This window comes from Phyllostomus hastatus, unplaced genomic scaffold, assembly GCF_019186645.2.
Source record: "Phyllostomus hastatus isolate PE091 unplaced genomic scaffold, TTU_PhHast_1.1 phas_contig_1048, whole genome shotgun sequence".
NCBI classification, from domain to species: domain Eukaryota; kingdom Metazoa; phylum Chordata; class Mammalia; order Chiroptera; family Phyllostomidae; genus Phyllostomus; species Phyllostomus hastatus.
Window position 1 is genome coordinate 2,571,867 of NW_025333513.1, and position 26,061 is coordinate 2,597,927.

Sequence of the window (26,061 nt, forward strand, 5' to 3'; positions counted from 1 at the left end):
CCCACGGGTCATGCATACACATTCTTTGGTTTCTCCATTTCCTATACTATTCTTAACATCTCCCAATCTATTTTGTACCTACCAATTATGCTTCTTTTTAATTTATTATTATTTTTATTTTTTAAAAATATATTTTATTGATTATGCTATTACAGTTGTCCCATTTCCCCCCTTCACTCCCCTCCCACCTGCACATTCCTCCCATTTTAGCTCATGTCCATGGATCATATAATAAGTTCTCTGGCTTCTACATTTCCTATACTATTCTTACCCTCCCCCTTTCTATTTTCTACCTACCATCTATGCTACTTATTTTCTGTACCTTTCCCCCCTCTCTCCCCCTCCCCTGTTGATAGCCCTCCATGTGATCTCCATTTCTGTGGTTCTGTTCCTGTTCTAGTTGTTTGCTTAGTTTGCTTTTGTTTTTGTTTTAGGTGTGATTGTTAACGATTGTGAGTTTGCTGTCATTTTATTGTTCATATTTTTTATCTTCTTTTTCTTAGATAAGTCCCTTTAACATCTCATATAATAAGGGCTTGGTGAGGATGAACTCCTTTAACTTGACCTTATCTGAGAAGCACTTTATCTGCCCTTCCATTCTAAATGCAAGCTTTGCTAGATAGAGCAATCTTGGATGTAGGTCCTTGCCTTTCATGACTTCTTGGAATACTTCCTTTCCAGCCCCATTCTTGCCTGTAAGGTCTCTTTTGAGAAATCAGCTGACAGTCTGATGGGAACTCCTTTGTAGGTGACTGTCTCCTTTATCTCTTGCTGCTTCTAGGATTTCTCTCCTTTCATTTTTAATCTTGGCTATTGTAATTATGATGTGCCTTGGTGTGTTCCTTCTTGGGTCCAATTTCCCTGGGACTCTGAGCTTCCTGGACTTCTGGGAACCTATTTCCTTTGCCAGATTGGAGAAGTTCTCCTTTATTATTTGTTCAAATAAGTTTTCCACTTGTTGCTCTTCCTCTTCACCTTCTGGTACCCCTATAATTCAGATGTTGGAACATTTAAAGATGTCCTGGAGGTTCCTAAACCTCTCCTTGTGTTTTTGAATTCTTGTTCCTTCATTTTTTTTTCTGGTTGGATGTTTCTTTCTTCCTTGTGGTCCACTCCATTGATTTGAGTCCCAGTTTCCTTCCCATCACAATTGGTTCTCTGTACATTTTCCTTTATTTCACTTAGAGTAGCCTTCATTTTTTTTCACCTAATTTGCAACCAAATTCAACCAATTTTGTGAGCACCCTGATCACCAGTGCTTTGAACTGTGCATCTGATAGGTTGGCTTTCTCTTCATTGCTTAGGTGTATTTTTTCTGAAGCTTTGATCTGTTCTTTCATTTGGGCCATTTTTTAAAATCTTGTCACACCTGTTACATAGTGAGGGGCAGAGCCTTAGGTGTTCACCAGGGTGGGGTAACCCACGTAGCTGCTTTGTGATGTTGTGTGGGGGAGGGGTCCTGATTGGAACAATGGTGCTTGTTCTACTCTCTGCTGGATTTCAGTCACTTCCCCTGCTACCCACAATCAAATTGGACTTTTCTGGTGCTGATTCCCATGTGGGTGGGTTTGTGTATGTTCTAGGACCCTGTGGGTCTCTCCAGTGAACTCTCCTGTGAGGGTGGGAGTTTCTTCCAGCACCTCAACCTCTACAAATGTTTTTAATCAGTTGTTTGAGGCTCTATTTCCCTGAGCTGGGGCCCCAGGTTGCACACTCCCTCCTGCTCCCCAGTTGTTTCTCCTGGTTTATTTGCACTCGAATGTGGGACTGCCCAGTCTGCAATCTGCGCCTTGCCTGTCTGCCTGCAGCTGCCTTGCTGGCCAGCTGGAGTCTTGTGCTCCCTGCTCCACAATCCACCGCCTCTCTGAATCAGCCAGCTGCCACCTTGCCCATGTGGGTCTTCCAGCCCCCTGCCTTGCCGCAAGTCCTCTCTGCCTGGCTGCCTGTCTCTGCCCCACCTACCAGCCTGGATGGATGTGTCTTCTTTAACTCCTTGGTTGTCAGACTTCCAGATAGTTCGGTTTTCTGTCAGTTCTGGCTGTTTCTTGTTTTTAAATTGTTGTTGTCCTTCTTTTGGTTGTGCGAGGAGGCACAGTATGTCTACCTATGCCTCCATCTTGGCTGGAAGTCCTGCTTCTTTTTTAAAAATAATTATATTTATTTATTTTTAGAGAGAGAGGAAGGGAGGGAGAAAGAGGGAGAGAAACATCAATGTGTGGTTGCTTCTCATATGCCCTCTACTGGGGGCCTGGCCTGCAATCCAGGCATGTGCCCTGACTGAGAGTTGAACCAGCAACCCTTTGGTTTGCAGGCCTGCATTCAATCCACTGAGCTACACCAGCAGGGGACAATTATGCTTCTTAATCCCTGTACATTTCCCCAAATTCTCCCCTGTCCCCCTCCCAGATGATAACCCTCCAAATGATCTCCATATCCATGGTTCTGTTCCTTTTCTGGTTGCTTGCTCAGTTTTTTGTTTTTGTTTTTTAAGATTCCATTGTTGATAGTTGTGAATTTGTTGCTATTTTAATGTTCATAGTTTTTATTTTCTTTTTATTAAATAAGCCCCTTTAACACTTCATGTAATAATGGCTTGGTGATGATGAATTCCTTTAGCCTTACCTTCTCTGGGAAGTACTTTATTTGCCCTTCCATTTTAAGTGATAGCTTTGCTGGTTAAAATAATTTAGGGTGTAGGTCCTTGCTTTTCATCATTTTGAATATTTCTTGCCAGTTCCTTCTAGCCTACAAAATTTGTTTTGAGAAATCAGCTGACAGCCTTATGGGAACTCCTTTGCAGGGAAAGGACCCTACAAAGGACCCTCCTCTGCTTTTCTCTTGCTGCTTTTAAGATTCTCTCTTTGTCTTTAACCTTTGACATTTTAATTATGATGTGTCTTGGTGTGGTCCTTTTTGTGTCCAATTTGTTTGGGACTCTCTATGCTTCCTGGACTTGTATGTCTATTTCCCTCACCAAATAAAGGAAGTTTTCTTTCATTATTTTTTCAAATAAGTTTTCAATTTCTTGCTCTTCCTCTTCTCCTTTGGGCATCCCTATGATTCGGGTGTTGGCACATTTGGAGATGACCCAGAGACTTCTTATATTATCCTCATTTTAAAAAATTCTTACTTCTTCTTTCTGTCCTGGTTAAATGCTTACTTCTTCCTTATGTTCCAAATTATTGATTTGAATCCCATCTTCCTTCCTTCTACTGTTGGTTCCCTGTATATTTTTCTTTATTGCACTTAGTGTGACCTTCATTTCTTCCTTTATGTTGTTGCTGCATGCAATGAGTTCTTTGAGTATCCTGATCACCAGTGTTTTAAACTCTGCATCTGATAGATTGTTTATCTCCATTTCATATAGTTATCTTCTGGAGTTTTGTTCTGTTCTTTCATTTGGGCCATGTTTCTTTGTCTCCTCAATTTGGCAGCCTCCCTGTGTTTGTTTCTGTGTACTAGGTAGAGCTGCATTGACTCCCTGTCTTTGTAGCGTGTCCTACTATAGAAAAGGCATCTGTAACAATGTGGGGCAGAGCCTTAGGTAATCATCAGGGTGGGGCAGTGTGGTTCACCACTTTGTGGCTCTTTGTGGGGCGAGGGCTCAGAGAGGGGACAGTACTGCTGTCTGGCTTCTGGAGGTGTGCCTGGCACTTGCCCTGTTTCTAGTCACTTCACCCACTCCCCATCAATCCCAGAGTGGGTGGGTTTGTGTACATTCTAAGACTGTGCAGGTCCTTTAAGCAGAGTTTCCTGAAAATCTGGCAGTTTATTCTGCCACCCCAACCCCTACTGGTTTTTACAGCCAGAAGTTATAGGGATTTATCTTCTTGGTGCTGGAACCCTGGGCTCTGTGTTCTGGCCTGAGGCTGGAATTGCTTGCTTGTGAGGTATCCCTGCTGATTTTTATCCACCACACATGAGTGTGGGACCCGCATTCCACCACTGCTGCTGCCTCCATGCCATACCATATCTCCTCATATCTCTGCCCATCTCCATAACTCTGCCCCATCTACCTGCCTGGATGAATGTGGCTACTTTAAATCCTTTGTTGTTGGACTTCCATACAACTTGATTTTCTGACAGTCTGGGTGTTATTTGCTTTGAGGTTTAGTTATAATTCCCTTTGTTGTTGCTCAAGGAGGCAAAATGTGTCTACCTATGGCTCCATCTTGACTGGCCATACAGTTTAGTTTTGTTATGAGACTGCACTTGAATTTGATTCCTTTTCATACTCCTACTATCTTTTTTTCCTAAACGAGTGGCATGTGTGCTTGGACTCACAGTTACTATGCATTTGCTGTTACCAGGGAAGCACCTCCTCATGTGCTGTAGCTTCTGTTCTTCAATAGCCTGTTGTGTTATGTATTTCCTCTTAGACAAGTCCTCGTGTCATTTGAGGGCCAAGACTACATTCAAGATTATTTAGGTTGATGTAACCTCCATTAATAAAGCATTCGAAAGTCATAATTATTTATATTTTAGGAATAATTCACACACAGAATTCTGACTTATTTCCAAATATTCTGTATCTCAAATCATCTATCAGAGTTTATTTCTAATCTTGGAAAGTTCTTTTTGCTCTCAGAACTGCCTTATTTGTTTGTGTAGCTCACTGTCCAGTGAAGTGATTCACTTTTGTCCATTTCTTAGTATATTCTGTTTATCAAGTGACATCAGAACTGTTTTGACTTAACAGTGTAATGAACACCCAGAATCTTCTAGTATGTTTCACATTTCCTGTTGTGCAAGAAGGGCAAGCTCTATTCCTCTGCTGACAGTCTCCTAAGCCCTTTAAGTTGGACGATAGCAGTGGTAATTTAGCATAATATTTTTAACATTTTAGCTTAATGTTGTTAATTAAATATCTATTAAACAAATTCTGATCTAAGATATATATTCTGATAAATTTAATATTAACTGTGTGCAACTTTCTATAAATTTCAGAAGTATGGTAATTACTTTTTTCTGAAGGGTATTTTTTCTTCATTAAAAAATGAAGTGTATAAAAATTTTCATCTCAGAAAATAGAAATAAAAGATTTTATTTCCCTGAGTATTTTAATATTTTAGAGTTATTTTACTTTTTAAACATATATGGACATAGTTTGCAATGCCAGTATTTCTATGTGGCTTGTTATGAAGAACAGCGGACCTTGCTGCCTCCCATTTTCTCTTTCCAGACACAAACTCTATTAGAGGGCCCCATTTTACATGTTAGGAAACAGAAGCTGAGAGGGGTTGGTGAACTACACCCAGAGTCACATGGGTGGGAAGTGACAGAGTTATAATAAGAACTCAAATCCTCGATTCCCAGCCAGGGTACATGCCTGGGTTGCAGGCCATAACCCCCAGCAACCACACATTGATGTTTCTCTCTCTCTCTCTCTCTCTCTCTCTCTCTCTCTCTCTCTCTCTCTTCCTCCCCTCCCTCTCTAAAAATAAATAAAATCTTAAAAAAAAAGAACTCAAATCCTTTTGATCCCAGAGCCCGAGTTCTGAGCTATATTGCATCTCAGTTACAAGATGTACAAGTTTCCTATTTCTGCTGTAACAAATTACCACAAATTTAGTTCCCTAAAAAACACAAATGTATTATTTGATAGTCCTGGAGGTTATAATCCTGAAGTAGGTATATGGGACCAAAGTGTCCGCAGGTCTGTGTTCCTTCTGGAGGCTCTGGAGGAAAATCTATTTCCTGCCTTTTTCAGCTTCCAGAAGCCACATACCAGCCTTGGCTTGTGGCTCCTCCCAGAAATAACTTTACTCTGACCTCTGCTTCCATCATCACATCTCCTTCATTGACTCTCCTGCCTCCCTCTTTCACTTATAAGGACTCCTGTGATTATATTTGGCCCAATTGGATAATCCAGGATTCTCTCCCATGTCAGTATGCTTAATCACACATACAAAGTTCATTTGCCACGTAAGGTAACCACAAGCTGTGGGGGTTTGGATGGCAGGGGCCAGGGGTGGGAGTTATTCTGCCAACCATCTGAATGACCCACAGTGCATGAAAAATATCCAAATGGAGAATGTCCCCTTTCTCCTTAAATCTCCATCTGTCCTGCTGTCCTCAGTGGTTGGAGCCCTCCCTCTGCTCTCCCAAGCATGTCCTGCTCTTACCCTCTCCCCTCCCACATACAACTGATGGAGGCACAGCAGGCGGCACCAGTTCCTCACATCTCCTGGAAACTTGCCCGCCCCCTACTTTAGTTCCGGCCCCATCACGCCTGGCCTGTGTTGCCCTAACAGCCATCTCACTGCTCTCTCTGCCTCCAGTTTTATGTCCCTCTAGCCCACCTCCCTGCTGGAGTATTCTTCCTGGAACATGAAACTATTCTTGGCACTGGGCTGGCCAAAAGTGTTGTTTGGTTTTTAAGTGAAAAACGAAAGACATATTTTTCATTTTCACCAATAACTTTATTGAACAACATATTCACCATTTGGTTCCATTACCTTCTGCCATCTTTCAGGCAACTTCATAATGCCATCTTCCCAAAACTTTTTATCCTTTTGAGCAAAGAACTCTTCCACATGTCTTTTGTAGTCTTCCAGGAAATCGAAATTTTTCCATTAAGAGAATTTTTTTTAAAGACCTGAATAAATGGAAACCCAAAGGTGAAATGTCTGGTCAATATGGAGGATGAATCAGAGCTTCCCAGCCAAGCTGTTAGTTTTTGCCTGGACATCAAAGAAACATGCAGTTTTATGTTATCCTGATGGAAGATTATGCGTTTTCTGTTGACTAATTCCAGATGCTTTTTGTCAAGTGGAGCTTTCAGTTGGTATAATTAGGAGTTGTACTTGTTGATATTACTCGTTTGGTTTTCTGGAGGGAGCTCATAATAGAGGACCTCCTTCCAGTTGCACCACATATACATCAACACCTTCTTTGGATGAAGACCAGCCTTCAGTGAGGTTGGTGGTGGTTCATCTCGCTTGCCCCACGATGTCCTCCATTCCACATTAAAGTATCTACTTTTCATTGCCTATCACAATTTCTTTTAAAAATGGCATGTTTTTGTTACATTTAAGTAGATAATTGCATGTGGAAATATGATCAAGAAGGATTTTTACATTTAACTTAAATGTGGAACCCAAACATCAAAGTGACTAGCATAACCAAGCTGGTGCAAATGATTTTCAACACGTGATTTGGATATTTCCAGTATGTCAGTTATCTCCCACATGGAATAATGTTGATTGTTCTCAACTAATATCTCGATGTGATTGCTACTGACTTCAGCTGGTCTACCCAACTGTGGAACATCATCCAGTGAGAAATCTCCAGCACGAAACTTCACAAACCACTTTTGACATGTTCGATCAGTCACAGCACCTTCTCCATACACTGCACAGCTCTTTTTTTTTTTGTTTCAGTTGTGTTCTTATCTTCTTGGAATAGTAAAGCATAATATGCTGAAAATGTGTATTTTCTTCCATCTTCAAAATTAAAATGGCTACACAAAAAATCACCAATTTTGATGTTTTTTAAAAAAACGCATGCTGATATGGCAGCTGTCACAACACAATCTGAAGAAAAAATTTTTTTAATGAAGTTAAAGGCTAAGCATTGCTAGAGCCATCATCTTATGGGAAAAACTGAATGAATGTTTTGGCCAATCCAGTGCTTTCCTTATCATCAGCCTGCATAAAGGCCCTGGCTGTCTGCAGAATAAAGTGACATTCCTTAGCCTGATAATGAGACATCTGTCCCTAACCTGTTAGCTTCATCTGCACCCTCCTACTTACCAGTCCCAAGTATATCACCTCTCTCAAAACCCGGCGTCTTTCCCTGTCTCCACACCCCTCCAGCGTCATTAGACTTGGCAGCCATTCTTCATGATCTTCTGGGTCAGCTGGGATGTCTGTCCCATAGAAAGTTTTCCTAATCCTTTGTGACTCCAGTGTATTTTAGACTTATCTCACCTGCGCCCCCTTGTTTATGTTTTCTAGATGATAAAGAGGGTACCACATTTTATTTATTTTTTATATGTCTCCAGAGCTCTGCTGACTGTTCCTCACACTGGAGTTTAATGATGAGTGACTCTACTTCATTGCTCCTGCCCCATTACCAACTTCCACAACAAAACAGTCTCTCCTGTCCTTGCCTGCTGCCACATCACATTCCCAGGGCAAGGAAACACAGATGGGCACATTTTTGAGCCTCCTCCACCTGTGGCAATGCATCACCTTGCTCCCCAACCTGCCCTCTCCCTTGCTCTGGTGCAGATTTTAATTTTTGTGGTTCTCAAGCTCAGGGTGTCTCCGTGTCTCTTGCGTTCTGATTTGGGTGGTGAGCAGCAGCGTTGATCATACCAGCCTCACTTGTCTCTGCTGCTTTGAGTTTTGTCCTGAATTTGGAGGCACAGCTTTTGATGGGTTGTCAGTGAGAAGGTTTCCAGGCTCCCTCCAGCATATTTTTCATGTTGATTGCTTGAGCCTACGTGATTGCTAAGAGACTAAGAGTCTATGGAGTGCCCCTGGAAGCAAAGATTGTCCCCAGAATTTGACCAGATGCTGTGTTTCTGCCACCTTGCTCCATCAGGAAGATTTTTTTTTCATTATTGTACCAAGGAGGTGCAGTGGCCTGTGAAACAGCCCAAAGTTTTGCCACCTTGAAACTTTTTTTTAGGATATTGATTTTAAGATGTTTATTAAGAAACAAGACTCAGAGGGAGCCTTTGACCCACCCCACTTTCCTGCCCAAGAGATTCAGACAGAAAAACCTGCTTTGGGAAGGGAGCCTTGGCTCGATCACCTAAGGACCTTCACCCTAGCTTCAGTGAGGAAGACTGCAGGCCTGGTAGCTAGATACCCGGGTCCCATGGTTTCCGAGTCGCCTGAGGAATCTGCCTGCCACGTGTGTTCTGCTCTTCCTCACCTGCCTGTAAACCTCCTGTTCTCACTTTGGAACTCTAGCGCCCTGTCCCCATTCCTCCTGTGTCCAAAAATGTCTTATATACCCAGTGTTGCCTCACTGTCTTTGGAATTTTTGTGCTTATGTGAATTTCCCATGTGCATGTATTAAAACTTGATTTTTCTCCTGTTAATCTGTCCCTAGTAATTTGATTACTAGCCCAGCCTAGAACTTAGAAGGTGGGAGGAAAAGTATGTATATGTATTTATTCCCTGCACCTCTTAGGGCTGGGGCGCAGGGTGTGCCGCGAGATGGAGAGGCAGTCACAGGTCCTCTGTGGGTGGGGTTTTAGGGACAGAAAGATCTCATTTAATAAACCCACACCCTTCATAAGCCAGGTATAAGCTGAAATAGGATGGGATCTCATGTCAAAGAGAGAGACACCCTCATGATGTCAGATTAACCATCAAAAAAATTCTAGCTGAGAAAAGTTCAGAAATAATCTTACACTTGAGCCCCATTCTCTCCTGCAACAATGCTTCGAGGATGTGATGTATCACTTCAACCGCCAGAGGGCGACAGAGACCAAAATTTAAGTTGAGTTTTGCCTTCCTCCGTGGAGGGAATCCCCGTGGAAACCCTCGGTTTATAAGGCGCTTTTCCCATTGGCTTTCCTGTCTCTTTCCTTTCTCACCGTACAGAGGATGTGGGAGGCTCTGAGAGCAGCGGTAGGGGTGTGGAAATTCAGGGAAGGGAGAAGTCTTGGTGGGAAGCTGCCCAGCTGGTGGGAAGCCTCCTGCTGCCGTGTCCTCACTGCTGGGCATTTTCTCTGAATGTCTCCCGCCCCACCCCGCTGCTGTTTTTTAAATTTTTGTTTAAGAAATCATTATAACTTTTTTCAACTACATTTTACACTCAATATTATTTTGTATGAGTTTCAGGTGTACAGCATAGTGATTTTACAATCATGTACATTACAAAGTGGTTCCCCTTATACCCAGCTGACATCATACACAGTTGTTACAGCATCATTGACTGTATTCCCTATGCTGTGCTTTATATCCCTGGGACTGTTTTGTGACTACCGATCTGTACTTCTCAACCCCCTCACCTATTTCAGCCAGCCCCCTAACCCCCCCTTCCCCTCTGGCAGCCATCAGTCTGTTCTGTGCCTGTAAGTCTGTTTTGTTTGTTCCTTTATTTTGTTCTTTAGATTCCACATAAGTGAAATCACTGTATTTATCTTTCTCTGTCTGACTTAGCTCACTTAGCAAAATTCACCGTAGGTCCATCCATCTTCGGCTGCTGTTCTTAATCACCTTGCTTGACTTTTATCACCAAAGTCTCCAGTGATAGGAACCTGGCTCAAAGACAAATTTAATTTAATAATCTACAAAATGGTCTTATGCATACAAACAAAATCTGGTTAATTAAAACTTAAGAGTTACAAGAACTAAGTCCATTTGGTGAACTGGCTCTCCTGTGACCCCAGGGCACCGGCCAGCTCCCCAGTCACCATGAGATGACCGTGGGCTCCAGTCTCAGGTGGAAGGCCTGCAAGGGACAAGAGAGAGAACCGAGGTCAGTCCATGTATGCTGTGGAGCATAATGTGGTCCTCGAACTGAGCCCTGAAGGGCCCAAATGCTGCCTATTTTTTTCACTGCTGTATTCCCAGGGCCTAGAATAGTGCTGCTCCATAAATATTTGTTTAATGAAAGAATGAAGTAGAAAAATCTAGGCTGTACTGTTCTACATTGTTTATCCAGGGTCACACAGCCAGCTAGTGGTCAGGCCACTTCTAGGACTCAGGTGTTTTATCTTCAGTTTGTGTTCCTTTTGCTAATTTGTATAATACCAACAATGTTTCTATTTTGAGATTTTGCGTCTTTTAGTCTTAATTATTGTATGAAAGTCTTCATGCCCTCTTAAAGCAGTTTAGTTGCAAGAGAACTGGAAAGATTTTCTTTTTGTTAGCAGTATCTAAATGATATATTATTTTCTTTATTTTTGCTACAATATTTCTTCCCCTGGAGAACAGTTTGTTAGCACCTCTCACCTGAATATGAATGTACAGGCACACACGTATATAAATTCATACATATGCATAGATAGACACACACAGTCACTATCTGGTGTTTCTTGGGGGACGTATTAAAATTCCTGCCCTTATTGGCCTTAGAATATTCTGTAAGTTTCTTCATGCAAAATTACAACTTGGGCACAAACCAGTTTTGGCAGTTCTGCAACTCTGACTTTATATCTATAGTTTTTAATTAGGGGCTCATATTTGCAGCCACCACTTGCTGATTGTTCTCCAACCACGGGGCTGTGTACGGAGCAGCCACACAGGTCTCCCAACCTAACTGACCGCTGTGCTACGAGGGGAGAGGCCCCACCCCCGGTGCTCAGTGGATGGCCTGACGCAGAGCATGCTGGTGCAGGGAAGCCATCTTGCCAGCCGATGGCCTGAACTGAGTGAGGCCAGCCTTCAACTTCCCATCAACCAGAGACGTGGCCCTCTCCCCAGCCTGAGATCACGACTCCTCAGGCTGAAGGTCCCCAGAAGTTCTGTGGGTGTTTCCAGACAACTTTCAAATATCTGTGCCCGAATCCTCTCTTCTTGGTACCAGAGTAAACCAGACATCTGCAGTGACAGGGCCACCTGCTCAGTGTGGCTTGTGAAGGGGGGAGCAATGAGGACATGAGGTCCCAGCCCTGGAGTGCAGACTCTCCACGCAGGTGCCTTTCCTTCTGCGGTTGACCCCTGGCCTTAGAAATTTCTCACTTCTCCAGTGAGTCCATAACATGCAGTGAGATATTTCAGACTTTTCCCAGACCCTCACCCTTTGTTCCACACTCACCGCTTTGCAGGAAGGCTGCCCTCCTCGGCGAGTGCCGCACCGAGCTGGGCCTGCTGTATGAGCTGCGGCTGTTGATGCACAACGAGTCTCTCACGCTGCTTCTGTGCAGAGGTGATGGAGAAACAGACGGGCGACACACACAAGCTCTCCTCCCCTCGCCCTCCCCGAGTCTGCCTGTTATCTATCATCTATCCATCCATCATCACCATCTTATACCATATCCCACGGTGTCTCAGTGCTAAGTCAAGGAAGAAAATAAACAGGTTTTAATGATTTTCTCTTCCAGAGAATAACATTTCATTTCTTCCTATTTTCTTACTGTTAAACTCCAAATATAAAATCAGAGAAATTAAATAAATGTCCCAGGAAGAAGTATTCCAAATCTCATTCTTCTCTTGGTTCCTGAAACTTCCAAACGTGTTTTCAGTACCTCACAAAGTTCAGTGATATTTGGTGATGACCTAGTGCTGGCACCAAGAAGGTGGTCCAGGAATGAATGTTTGCATTGAGAGCTTTCATCCAAAGTGTTTACCCAGAGACAAGTGAGAACTTACATTATTGGGTTGATTGGCTCTTCCCCTAAAAACTGTCCAATCCCCAAATTCATAGAAGGCTTTCTAATTTTCATTTTCTGCAAAGTGAAACATCAGGTGAACTGGTGGCAGCTGAGCTGTCTGCCAATGTTTCTGTGAAATTGTTTCTGTTTCAAGTGTGGAAAGATGACCCTGACAACCCCCTAGAGCCCTAGGATGGTAGCCAGAATTGTGATGGTTATTCTCACGGTGCTGAGGACTCCCGTGGCTCACCACAGCGGTGCTCTGGACAGCTGCTCTCCAGAGACCCCAGATCTGGATTTCATTTCTTGGGGGCACTGGGGCTTAGGGTTAGGTGTGTTGCATTCTGACCAAATGTCAGGTAGAATCTGGAAGGCCTCCTATTGACAGCCCAGATTCCTCCTTCTTAGGAAAAAGAATTTTGTTACATTCCTTTTTTCAACCTCTGCAGTTGAAGGGAAGATAGTTTCTCTCAGGGAAAAGATCTTGGGATTTCAGAGTTGGCAGAAAAAGAGAAAGTACGTTTTTATACCAAATGCAAGACAAAGTTACCATACAATCATTGACTATGTTCCCCTTCATGTTTTCCTTTTCATCCATCCTTTCCCCTTCTCCCCTTTGGCAACCAACAGTTTGTTCTTTGTTTCTATGAGTCGTTTTTGTTTCATTTTGTTTGCTCACTAGTTTTTATTTAATTAATTTACTTGTTTTTAAAAAGATTTTACTTTATTTTATTTATTTATTTATTTATTTATTTTTTAGAGAGGGAAGGGAGGGAGAAAGAGAGAGACAGAGAAACATCAATGTGTGGTTGCTGGGGGCCGTGGCCTGCAACCCAGGCATGTGCCCTGACTGGGAGTCGACCTTCGACACTTTGGTTCTCAGCCCACGCTCAATCCACTGAGCTATGCCAGCCAGGGCTTGTTTTGATTTTTTAAAAAAATTCTACATGTAAGTGAAATCATGTGGTTTTTGTCTTTCTCTGTCTGACTTATTTCACTGAGCATAATACCCTCTATGTCCATTCGTGTTGCCAAAAACAGCAACAATGCACTTTGCACCGTGGCAGATGGCTACTAGGCTTAGTGTGGTGTGGTGTTCACATTGTATGATGTATAAATGTCAAATCACTGTTGTACACCTGAAACTAACAGAATATTATATTCAAACTATACTTTAGTAAATAAATAAGTAAAGGGGAAAAATGCATGAGACCACTTGAGATGCATTAAGAAACCTCAAAGTAAGTTAAAAGGATTTGCCACCGAGGGACTTTCTGGACAAGCGGGGTTCATGTACTGTGGGACTCAGGGCTGCAGAAACTCAAGCAGCCAGTCTCTGCAGCTCACTGTCTGCTGAGCACCGTCCTCTCCTGAGTGCAAGCAGCGGGGTCACGGAGGTAATGTTGTGGAGTCTCAGATGAGAACCCTCATGGCCTGAGGACACGCAGCAACTGTCACTAAGTTTGAATTGATGTACAACCCTGAGTCAGTATCGATGGTGAATAGAGCTATGAGAATGATGGAAAACAAGAAAAATTAATATTTATTTGGCATCCACTGATTCCCCAGTTCTGTGGTGATAGCATTATACAAACCACCTCACTAAATCTGTCTAACACACACACTCACACACACACACATGGATGACTCTAGGGTATTATTATTCCAGTTTCTAAAATTAATTACTCTGAAATATAACATAATACAGGTATTATATCAAGTATATATAAAAAAATTTAACTAAAGTTATAAAGAAGTATCCAAATAAATAATAATCAGGTAAAAAAGGACTGAATATCACTAGTACCCCATAAGAGTACCATGTGCCTCTTCTCAATTACACCCACTTTTACTTCCCAGAAGTCAGCACTATTGTGACCCTTGTAACCTTAATATTATTACTTTTTGTTATGTATTTAACATACATGAATGTATCCTTAAACAATATATATTAGTATTTACCCTTACATGTTCCATAAATATTTCATCTTGCTTCTTTTGTCCAGTCCTATGTCTGTGGAGATCTGTCCAGACCTCTCAGGTAGCTGTCCGTCCATTTTCATTGTCACGGACTAGGTTCCGCTTGATGAGGGTGTAACACTGTACTCACCACTCTAGTGCGGATGCACTTTGGGGTTGCTTCTATTTTTCCATGTGTCCTGGAGTACACGAGCCTGACTTTCTTAGACTGGAGTGTATACTTAGATTGGAATCGGTGGGTCATGACAGTCTGCTTATCTTCAGCTCTACAAGGGAGTGTCTGACTGCCATGCACATTGTTTGTCTCTGCCACTTGCACAGTGGTTTACAAGAGAGCCCAGTTGTTGGCAGCTCTTGGACGTTTACACTTCCTTGTGTTTCCCTGTCTTGTGGGTGTGCAGTGCTGTTTCACCATGTTTTTAACTTGCATTTCTCTGATTACTAATAAGGACGAGCCATTCTGCATGTTTATTGTCCATTGGTTTTACTCTTTTTGAAGTCTCTATTTAGATATTTTCTTATTTTTTCTATTATATTATCTATCTTATTTTTTTTAAAAAGATATAAAAATATGTTGTAAATCAAGCCCATTGTCAGTAGGTGCTTTGCAGATACTTGTTTGTATTTTGTGTGAATTTTGTGTATTGTATTTTGTGTATTGTATTTTGTGTACTTAGTGAAGTTGAATTTATCAAGATTTTGTCTGTAAGGTTAGTTTTTTAAATGATTTGTTTAAGAAACACTTTACAACTTCAAAGTCATGAAGATGACTTTGTACTATTGAATTTCATTTGCAGGTCTTTAACTCATCTAGGTTTAGTTTGTAAACTGTTTGAGGCATATGCCCCCCTATCTCTCTTCCCCACCATGGGAACACCACTTAGTAACAAAAACACTGTCTCCCCACTGACTATGCCACCTTGGTCATACATTCAGTGTGAGTATATGCATGGAACTTATTTTGGGACATATTGTGCCATCTGCCTATTTTCCTATGCCTGTATCAGTAACACAGTATGTAATTACCATGGTTTTATTTGATATTTTGATATTTAGTAGAACAGAATTTTTTATGATATTTACTTCTTCAATAGTAGTTTGGCTAATCTTTGCTCCTTTTATTAAATTTTAGAATCAGCTTATGAAGTTTTAAGCAATAAAAAAATTCTAGGAATTTTAATTGAAATGCATAAAATCCATAAATTCACTTGGGATAACTGTCATGTTCAGAATATGAGTCTTCCAATCCATGCAGAAAATGTATTTTTAAATTTATTTAGGAATCATTTAATATATTTCATACAATTTTATTTCCTTCAAGAAATCTTGTATATCTTTTGTAGGTTTTATTCCTAGGTAATGTTCTTTTCAGTGTGGTGATAATTGAAAATTTGTTCTTGGTCTATACAATGTTTTAAAATGGATCTTGTATTCAGCTACTTGATAAACTATTGCTTGAAATCATTTAGCAGTAGACTATTAGGATTTCTTTATTCACAGATTTCTCATATGCAAACAACTGACAGTTTCATTTCTTCATTACCTGTCATTAATTGCCCCGTTATTTTTCTTGCTTTACATTCAATTTTCTTTTATAGTGTTCAGAATCTGAGGCAGAGAAGTCATCTAAATTCTTCCTGGGGATAAAATTCTGAGGGTTGAGAGCAGGTTTTGTTTGCTCTATTGGCTGTGCTGTTGTCTTCCTTCCCTTCCCCTCCGTCCCCACTCGAAGCGGTTGGTTGTGAGCCAGGCGGCGGTTCCCCACAGAGGTCTTCGTGTACCAGTTTAAGGACATGAGTTACTTCACTAGCAGGATCCAGCGTGTGCGGCTTGTGGCAAGACAAATCTACAACGAGGTGGAGATAGTGCGCTTTGACAGCGACATGGGGGTGTTTGTGGCTGTCACAGTTGGGGTGGTCGAGTGAGCAGAGTTGAAACAGCCAGAAGAATCTCCAGGCGGAGTATCTGGTACAGGTGGACACCCTGTACAGACATAGTTTCAAAGAGACTGTTCACTTCACTGTTCAGCGGAGAGGTGAGAGGGGATGGGCCAGAGCTTCTTCGCCCAGATCCTAGTGGGGAGGGTCTGGGGAAGGGATCAGCTTGGTTGACCTGGAAGGGGTTTCATCTTCTAAAGGGAGAGGCCTGGCTGGTAAGGGAGACTGAAATCTAGGCAGAGTGAACTCTGCATTTGGGGCAGTGGCTGGCATGTCACTGCTCTGAACTTCAGTCCTTCAAAGGTCACAGGACCCAGCCTTATCTGGCTGGCTGGGAGCCCCTCATGTTGATGGACACCTATAGCTCCTGCTACATCTACTTGTGTTCCCTGCCTGTGGGTCAGACCTGGCCCCCCAGCTGTGTGCACATATGTGTATATATGCACATATATGTATATACATGCACATTTAAAACATTATCAGTCCATGTTGCAAAGAGTTTTCACATAAATTATCTTGTTTAATAACTAAGTAAAATCTAAGTAAAGGTATAATTTCCCTAAAGAGCTGGCTAACAAGTCAGCTGAGTAAAACCAGAGCTGGGTTTCTAATAAAAGACTATTTAAAACCTGTTATCCTTCTACTTTAGTACAAAAGGAGGCACTTGAGCCCATGGTGAGAAGTTCTTTGCTGCTTCACCCTCTAACCTTCTGGGTCTGTTATTCCTCCCACTGCAGCCTACAGTGACCATCTCCCCAGCCAGGACAGAGGTCCTAGACCACCATAACCTGCTGGTCTGCTCGGTGACAAATTTCTATCCTTGCCAAGTTAAAGTCACATGGTTCTGGAATGAACAGGAGGAGACAGCTAGGGTTGTATTAGGAATGGGGACTGGAACTACTGGATTCTTGTGATACTAGAAACAATCCCACAGCGAGGAGATATCTACACCTGCCACGCGGAGCACCCCAGCCTGCAGAGCCCCATCACAGTGGAGTGGCGTAAGGGGCACTTCATGGGCACCATGAACTCAGAAAACACACAGGGCAGGGAGGACCCTGGTCTGGTGGGGTGAGGTCCTTCCTTATCTCTGCTGTGTCAGGCATGTCTCATACCTTCTCCCCTACATAACTCCCTGATCAAATTTCTGGGATTATGGAAGACTGAGATCCCATTATCTCAAGCTAAAAGGCACATATGTTGAACACTGATTTTATCTTCTCCCAAGACATTATGGCAGTCCCTTTACATAAACTGACTCCCTGGGCTGCAGTTCAGCCTTGGCAGTGTGTCTCCTCAGTGTTGGAGTTCTGGGCTTCGACATTAAGGCTGGTGTCTTGGAGAAGGTCTATGGGGATATAGATGGACATACTTCCTGAGGAGCTGCCACCTCCCTTGCATCTACACTGCCATCTTGGGGTCTATGCATGCCTTTGACCCTCCTCTATTTGCTTTCAGAGCTCCTCTGAGTCTTGTGTCCTGGAGTAGAATCCAGGCTTCCTGGTGAGGACACTGTGGAGTGTGGGGACAGACACTGACCTGCAGGCTTTTACTTCCCAGGGGCACAGCCTGAATCTGCCCAGAGCAAGATACTGAGTGGAATTCGGGGTTTTGTGCTGGGGCTGGTCTTTCTTGATTTGGGCCTTATCACCCCCATTTGGAAGAAGAAGGGTAAGGCATGTTGGGAGAAAATGGGGGAAGACTGGGCCTGGGACAGTAGCAGTCTGTTGTGACTTTTCCTACCTCACACCAAGAGGAAGGGAAGCTGAGATGAGGATGGAGGAAGGTTGCAGAAATTAGGGAGACTAGACCTTCTTGTCCTAGATCAAGTTTGCTTCATCACAGAGGTGAGTGGTGTAGGTTTCTTTTTTTTTTTCAACTCTTCAATATTTTATTATATAATTTTTTATTGTTGTTCAACTACAGTTGTCCCCATTTTCCCCCTACCACTCACTCTCATACTACCCACCCCCATCACCCACCTTCAATCCTACCCCCTCTTTGGCTTTGTCCATGGGTCTTTTATACATGTTTCTCAATGACCCTTCCCCATCTTTCCATCATTTCCCCTTTCCCCCCTCCCCTCTGGTTATTGTCTGTTTGTTCTTTATTTCAATGTCTCTGTCTTTGTTTTGCTGATTAGGTTCCACTTATAGGTGAGATCATATGGTATTTGTCTTTTACCACCTGGCTTATTTCACTTAGCATAATGCTCTCCAGTTCCATCCATGCTGTTGTGAAGGGTACGAGTTCATTTTTTCCTTTCTGCTGCATAGTATTCCATCGTGTAAATGTACCACAGTTTTTTATCCACTTGTTTACTGATGGACACTTACGTTGCTTCCAGCACTTGGCTATTGTAAATTGTGCTGCTATGAACATTGAGGTACATAGGTTCTTTTGAATTGGTGTTTCAGGATCCTTAGGATATAATCCCAGCAGTCAAATTGCCAGGTCAAAAGTCAGTTTCATTTTCAGTTTTCTTAGGGAATTCCATACTGGTTTCCACAGTGGCTGCACCAGTCTGCAGTCCCACCAACAGTGCACTACAGTCTCTCTTCATCTTCCTTCAGTGACTGGCTCAGTGACTTTGGGGTGCTCTCACTGTATGACAGTTGAAGTCTTATTGAGCCTGGGTTGTAGTGCAGGGGAGAACATCTGGAGTTCGTGAATTTCCTTTTGGAGGGTGAGATAAGGAGAAACAGATACAATTTTCCCTCTACTCAGATCTATGAGCTTTTTTCCTTTCTCTTTTCATTCTTCCTGATGATAGAACCCCTGAGACTCCACTCACAGGTAATATTCCCATTCTTCTTGCCCAGAACTATGACTCACATAAGATAGTAAAAGGGGATGAGTGGATTTGTTTTGACATGCTTCTGTTAGGTTGTTCTGGCTTCATGCTGCATTCATTCTAATGTGAGTTGGGGCCAGAGAAAATTCTGGATCACTTTGCATAGTCTCTGCAGGAAACTTCAGAGATCACTTCCCAGACTAAGACCCAAACTTTGGCCTCAGCCATTCAGTGAGGTTTGGATGTGCCCCAGAGTCCAAATTACAGAAAATGCTGCTGAAGTTGCTGAACTTGAGATGACAGGGAATTACAGTTCTTACCATTCTTTTAGTCGCTGGACTATGCTTCACCAAAGCATTTTGTTATACCCCTTCAAGCTGAGGTCTGTGCTCACTTTAGCAGAGTGTGGTGTTTACTCATTGCCAGGGGAGCAGGTGTTGATACAAGATTAACCTTTGAGTCCTGATCCTGCAGACAGGCCCCAGGGTGGGCAGGGGCTGAATTTATTCAGGGGTGGTGTGGCTTATGACTCTTTCTGCTCTCTCCTCCAGGGCTTGAGCACTGACACAAACATTCTTCTTCCTGGGATCTGTCACTTCTCTTCCTGTTTTTACCCAGCCTGCCTTCCATCAGGCCCTTGAGCAAGCCACCCATGCCAGCTGTCACCCATCGAGATCCTGCTCCCATGGGACTGAGAAGCAGCTGCCTTGTCTCCTTTTGGTTCTTGTCTTTCCTGCATTTCTGCCTGTGACTGATCTGCACCCTGTTGCTGGAGGCTCATTCCCTATGCTGACAGCTGTGTCTGTTTGAACTTCAAGTATTCTCAATTGGCACTTCAGATCTTGTTCTCTCTCTGAAGACTGACTATGAATTAAATCTCAAGTTCTTATTTTTCAATAAATTTTTTCAAAATTAAATAGATTTTCATATCACTTGTGTTCCAGTTCTGCTCATGTAGAATGGTGGTGGTTAGTGGGGAAACACTGAGCAAAGCAAAAGTCAGATTCTCAAGTTCATTTACACTCCAAAGAAGGCACTATCCAGGCAAGGAGGCTAGAAAATCATGGGTCTCCACACTTGGTCTAACTCAGGTGCCATATAAGAATGTGACATGCGGTATGAAACAAATTCAATTTTCCACCATCCACGGGGCCTTGGAACTGGGATTGTGTGCAGCAGCCTCTCCTGGCTCCCACTGAGGTCTGATGAGTTTTGAGTATGGTGCAAGTGCATTTGTTTTGTGTCAGTGATGGTACCTTATGCCTAGTGCTGTGAGGAACAGAACTGACAGCACAGGGATCTCCTGTCAAGGGCCCTGTCTGTGTGCACTGGGGCAAAAACAATGATTATTAATTGAATATGACTCACCCCACTGTAATCAGCAATGGAGGCTTTATTAGATAGTACTTTTTCAGCTGCACATGATGAAAACCCTACTAATACCAGCTTAAGGGAGAAATTAATTTGGGGGGTTCACATGATTTGAACATTCATATGTGAGTTGATCTTAAGAAACAGGCATTATTCTGGGTTAGCATGGCCTAGTAAGGTGAGCACTGAAATGGAACTGAACTCTTTCAAAGAGAGATTCAATGTGAGGGAGATTTGTTGTTGCTGATTTTGAATATGGAGAGGACCCAAGGAAGGATCTGAGAGGTGCCTCCAGGAGCTGAGTGGCTCCCTGCTGACAGCCAGCCTGAAATAGGAACTTAACACAGGCAAGGAAAAGAATTCTCCTAAGAGCCAGCAGGACTGGCTGAGGAGGACCCTAATCCTCAGAGAAATGAAACCTCAGCTTGTGACTTCAGTCTTGTGAGACCTTAAGCAGAGAGCACAGTTGGACCCTGCCTAGACTTCTGACCCAGAAACCAGAGATAATAAAGGAGTGTTGTTTTAATCTGCTAAGTTAGCACTAATTTTTTATGGCAGTGGTAGAAAACTAGGACAGTACCTTTTGTTCATTTAAGTTTTATATACTGCATCTTAAGTATGTTTTATATAGCTGGATACTCAATGATTGATAATCATTTCACATATTAATTTGTGATTTTTATATAACTTATGGTGACATTTACAATGATTTTCAAATATAAACTTTAAAAAATATAGTATAATAATGTTTTTCTCTATACTTTCTTACAGTTCTGTTATGTAAAATCATTTCACTATCTTTTGAAAGATCAAAGATGGTGGAGGAGTAAGTGGAAGCTACACTAACCTCCTCCTAAGACCAATCTGGAATTACAAATAAACTATAGAGAAATCATCCAGAAAAAACAACTGAACAATAGCTGGAGAGAAGCCTTACAACCACAGACAGACAGAAAAAACCAATTCACCACAAAGTGACTGGCACGGAGTGCAGAGGAGATGTGAGAGGGCTGGCTGGGCTCCCATGGGCAGCAGCTGAAGTGCTGGAGGGATATTTCAGTGGCTGGGGGTATTCCCCGGAGAAGTGTGGGGTCTAAACCCCAAGCTTGGCTCCTCAGCCTACAGCACCAGAGTGGGAAAGGAATCCAGATAACATCTAGCTGTGAAAAGTGGCAGGGTTTCTGTCTGTCAGGGAATGATGGCTGGAAATGCAGAGAGCCTCTTAAAGGGCCAACCTACAAGATTTAGTTTGCAACCACTTACCCAGGGCTCTGGCAGAGGGAGGGCAGAGTGAACTAGAGACGCTTGAGGAGAATCTGGGGTTGGTGGCTTTGGGGAGAGAATTGAGGGAACAGCTACCAAGATCCCTGTGCTGAGAATTCCCCATACTGTAGGAGACATCTCTCTCAGGCTAAGCACTCTTCACTCTTCCCTGAATGTTGTCAACCTGAGGGGAAGCAATAGCCTCACCCACAGAAATTATTCTGCCCCACCCTTGTGGTGCTTAAGCCTGACTGCTGATTACAGATTAGTTAGGTTAACAGCTGAAGGACACAGGCACAGACTGTGGATCACTCAAAGTCTTGAACAGGCTGCCTAGGGCCAGACTGGGACACTATCTGACATCACCAGGGGAAGATCCAGAAAGAGAAGACAGTGGTAAACATTAGATTCTACTGAGACAAATTCCACTGCAATCTTCTTCATGGTTTGTATTATTTTGTCTCCTGCAAGCTGTTTAACATTCATTTCTTGTCCTTCAAGTTTGTGCCTATTATGTCACTAGTTTTTACATTACAATTTATTTCAAATCTCATATATTGCTCCTTCCTTCTCTTACTCCATTTTACCTTCTTCTTTCCTCTTATTTTCATTTTAAGTTTTATTTTTTCTCTTGCTACAACTTGTTTCTATTCCATGCTCTTACCATTTCTACCACCCCCAGCCTCTCAAAACCATTTTTTGTCATTAGTCACCTCACATTCTTTTTCCCATTCTTAAAGTACCCTTATTCTCTCTCCATCTTTATCAATCTTTGCTCATTAGTTGTGGATACGGTGGTTGTTGTTGCATTTCTTCAACTTTATTTCTAGATCTTCACTAGTTTGTATTTCAAATCTCAAATTTCACTATTCCCCTCTCCTACTCCATTTTCCCATCCTCCTGCCCTTTTTTTGTTTTAAATTTTCATTTTTCCTGGTCTTAGCCTAGTTTTCATTCTTCACTCTTAGTATTCCTTTTCCCTCTATCCTCTCAAAATCTATGTCCCTTTCCTCAAGACATCCCTTAAGCCTTTCTTTCTTTCTTTCTTTCTTTCTTTCTTTCTTTCTTTCTTTCTTTCTTTCTTTCTTTCTTTCTTTCTTCCTTCCTTCCTTCCTTCCTTCCTTCCTTCCTTCCTTCCTTCCTTCCTTCCTTTCTTTCTTTCTTTCTTTCTTTCTTTCTTTCTTTCTTTCTTTCTTTCTTTCTCTTCCCACTATTCTCAACTCACCTATAATACTTTGCTCATTTGTTGTTGATATTGCTGTGGTGGATCTTTTTCCAATTTGGTTCCTATATTTTTTCTTTCTCACCATATATTTTTAAAATTTCTGTTTAAAAACAATATTATATGCTTCTCTTTTTCCATTCTGCCTTTTTCTCTCTCCCATTTTTATTTACGCTGTCAATTTTATTTTTTTCCCCTCTTTGCCTTGTCTCTATTCCCTACTACTATTATTGGTCCTCTCTCTACACTCTCAAAATCATTTTTCTTTTAGTTAGTCATCTCATATTCATTTTTCCTTTCTTGTAATAGTCTTAATCTTATTATACCTTTATTAATATTGGCTCATTTCCTGTTGATAGTATGGCTGTGGGTAAGGGTTATTTTTGAAGGTGTGGGTTTGTTTTCTGGGCTGTTTGGTTTTGTTATGGCAGTACCTGTACAACAGCATACAAGACTTGGTGGGTGGAATGACTCTTAGTCAGCCAGCCAGAAGGAAGAAACCACAATGGAATGACCTAAGAACAACCAAAACCCAATATGTCCAGAGAGTCAATATAAATGACATAAAGGGCATCCCAAGAGGATGAAATCATCTAGGAGATCAAGGAGACTGCACAACTGAGTCCCACAGGTCTACCATAGAGGGTTGTATCACAAAGAAAGGGAGTCTAAGCAGATTGATCTAATGTGGAGAAAAAAAGAGCAAGAAGAGTCATTTAAAATGGGGAGACAAAGAAACAAGCTACAGTCAAAAGGAAAGGAGGAATCCCCAGAAAGAGTGATAAGTGAAATAGAGTCAAGCAAACTATCAGACACTGGGTTAAAAATAAAGGTTATAAGGATGCTCAAAAGACTCAGTGAGAACTACAAAGAACTCTAGGGAAGCTACAAAGAACTTACTGTGAACCACACCAGCATGAATAAGGACATAGAAGCTATCAATAAAAAACGGGAGGGAATGTAGAATACAATATCTGAAATGAAGAACACAGTAGAAGGAATTAAAAGCAGATTAGATGAAACAGGATTGAATCAATGAGATGGGGGGAAGGTAGAAAAAAATTCCCAGACAGAGCAACAAAATGAAAAAAAAAAAGCTCAAAAAGAATGAAGATGGTTTAAGGGGGCTTCAGGACAACATGAAATTTAATAATCCATATCACAGGAGTACCAGAAGGAGAAGAGAAGCAAGCATAGAAAACCTGTTTGAAAAGTAATGACAGAAAACCTCCTTAACTTGAGAGAAAAAGTCATGCAAGTCTAGGAAGCACAGAGGGTCCCAATCAAGATGAACCCAAAGAGGCCCACTCCAAAACACATCATCATTAAAATGGCAAAATTTAAAGACAAAGGGAGAATCTTAAAGGTAATAAGGGACAAACAGCTAGTAACATACAAGGGAGCCCCGATAAGGCCGTCAGCTGATTACTCAATAGAAACACTACAAGCCAGAAGGGAATGGCAAGAAATATTCCAAGTAATGAAAAGCAAAGGACTGAAACCAAGACTACTCTGCCCAGTAAAGCTCTCATTTAAAATGAAGGGTGAAATAAAGAGCTTACCAGACCAAAACAATAAAATAAAATAAAATAAAATAAAATAAAATACTCAAAGAACATATCTCCACCAAATCAGCATTGCAAGACATGCCAAAGGTACTGCTTTAAGAAGATGAAGAAAAAGAGAGATGGGGAGAGGAACACAAGTACAAAGGGAAAAAATGGCAATGAGTAAGTACCTATCAATAATAATCTTAAATGTAAATGGATTAAATTCTTCAATCAAAGACATAGGTACCTGAATGGGTAAGAAAACATGACCTGCACATATGCTTTCTACAAGAGACCCACCTCAGAACAAAAGATCTACACAGATTGAAAGTGAAAGGATGGAAAATATACTCCAAGCAAACAGATATGAAAAAATAAAAAAGATAGGGAAGTAATGCTTGTATCAGACAAAATAGATTTCAAAACAAAGGCCATAAAAACAGACAAAGGAGGACACTATATAATACTTAGGGGAACAATCCATCAGGAATATAAAACCCTTATAAACATATATGCAATCAACATAAGAGCACCCAAATATATAAGAATATCTTGTAGGATTTCAAGAAAGTGCCCTGGATGGTGTGGCTCAGTGGATTGAGTGCTGGCCTGTCAGCCAAAGGTTTGCCTGTTCAATTCCCAGTCAGGGCACATGTCTTGGGTTGTGGGCCAAGTCCCCAGTAGGTGGTACACCAATACAACCACACATTGATGTTCTTCCTCTCTTTCCCCTCTTCACTCTGCCTAAAAATAAATAAATAAAATTAAAAAAAAGAAAGATATTGACAGCAACACACTCATAGTAGGGATTTTAACACTTAGTGTCAAATATAGGTAGATCTTCCACGCAAAGAATCAGCAAGTATATGGTGGCATTGAACAACACTGTAGATCAAATGGACTTAATTGGTACTCACATATAGAACTTTTCACCCAAAAGAAGCAAAATATACATTTTTTTTTGAAATACACATCAAACATTTTCAAAGAATGACCACATGGTAGGACAAACAAACAAGCCTCAACAAATTCAAGAAAAATCTAAATCACATCAGGCATTTTCTCAGATCACAATGGCTTGAAACCAGAAACCAACCCCAAGGAGAAAACTCAAACACACTAAAATACATGGAGACTGAATAATATACTATTAAATAATGAATGGGTTAACAACAAGATCAAAGAAGAAAGTTATGGAAACAAATGAACACACAACAGCAAAAGAGCTATGGGACACAGCAAAGGTAGTTCTGAGAGCAAAGTTCATAGCAATAGAGGCCTACCTAAAAAAAGATAGAAAAATCTCAAATTAACAGGCCAATCCTACATCTACAAGAACTAGAGGAAAAACAACAAACAAAGCCCAGCATGAGTAGAAGAAAGGCGATAATCAGGGTCAGAGTGAATTAAGTGACATAGAGACTAAAAGAGCAATTCAAGGATCAATAATTACAGAAGCTGATTCTTTGAAAAGATAAAAAAATAGACAAGCCTTTAACCAGATTCATCAAAAGAAAAAAAAAGACAGAAGACCCAAATAAATAAAATCAGAAACAAAAGAAGAGAAATTACAAAAGATACCACAGGAATACAAAGAATTGCCAGAAATTACAATGAACAACTAATTATATGCCAAGAAATTTGAAAGTCAAGGTGAAATGGAT

General features: G+C 41.6%; 1 pseudogene; it reads left to right on the forward strand.

The window, feature by feature from the left end:
• Window positions 1-12,443: 12,443 nt before the first annotated feature.
• Window positions 12,444-18,868, forward strand: LOC123816146 (annotated as a pseudogene).
• Window positions 18,869-26,061: the final 7,193 nt, after the last annotated feature.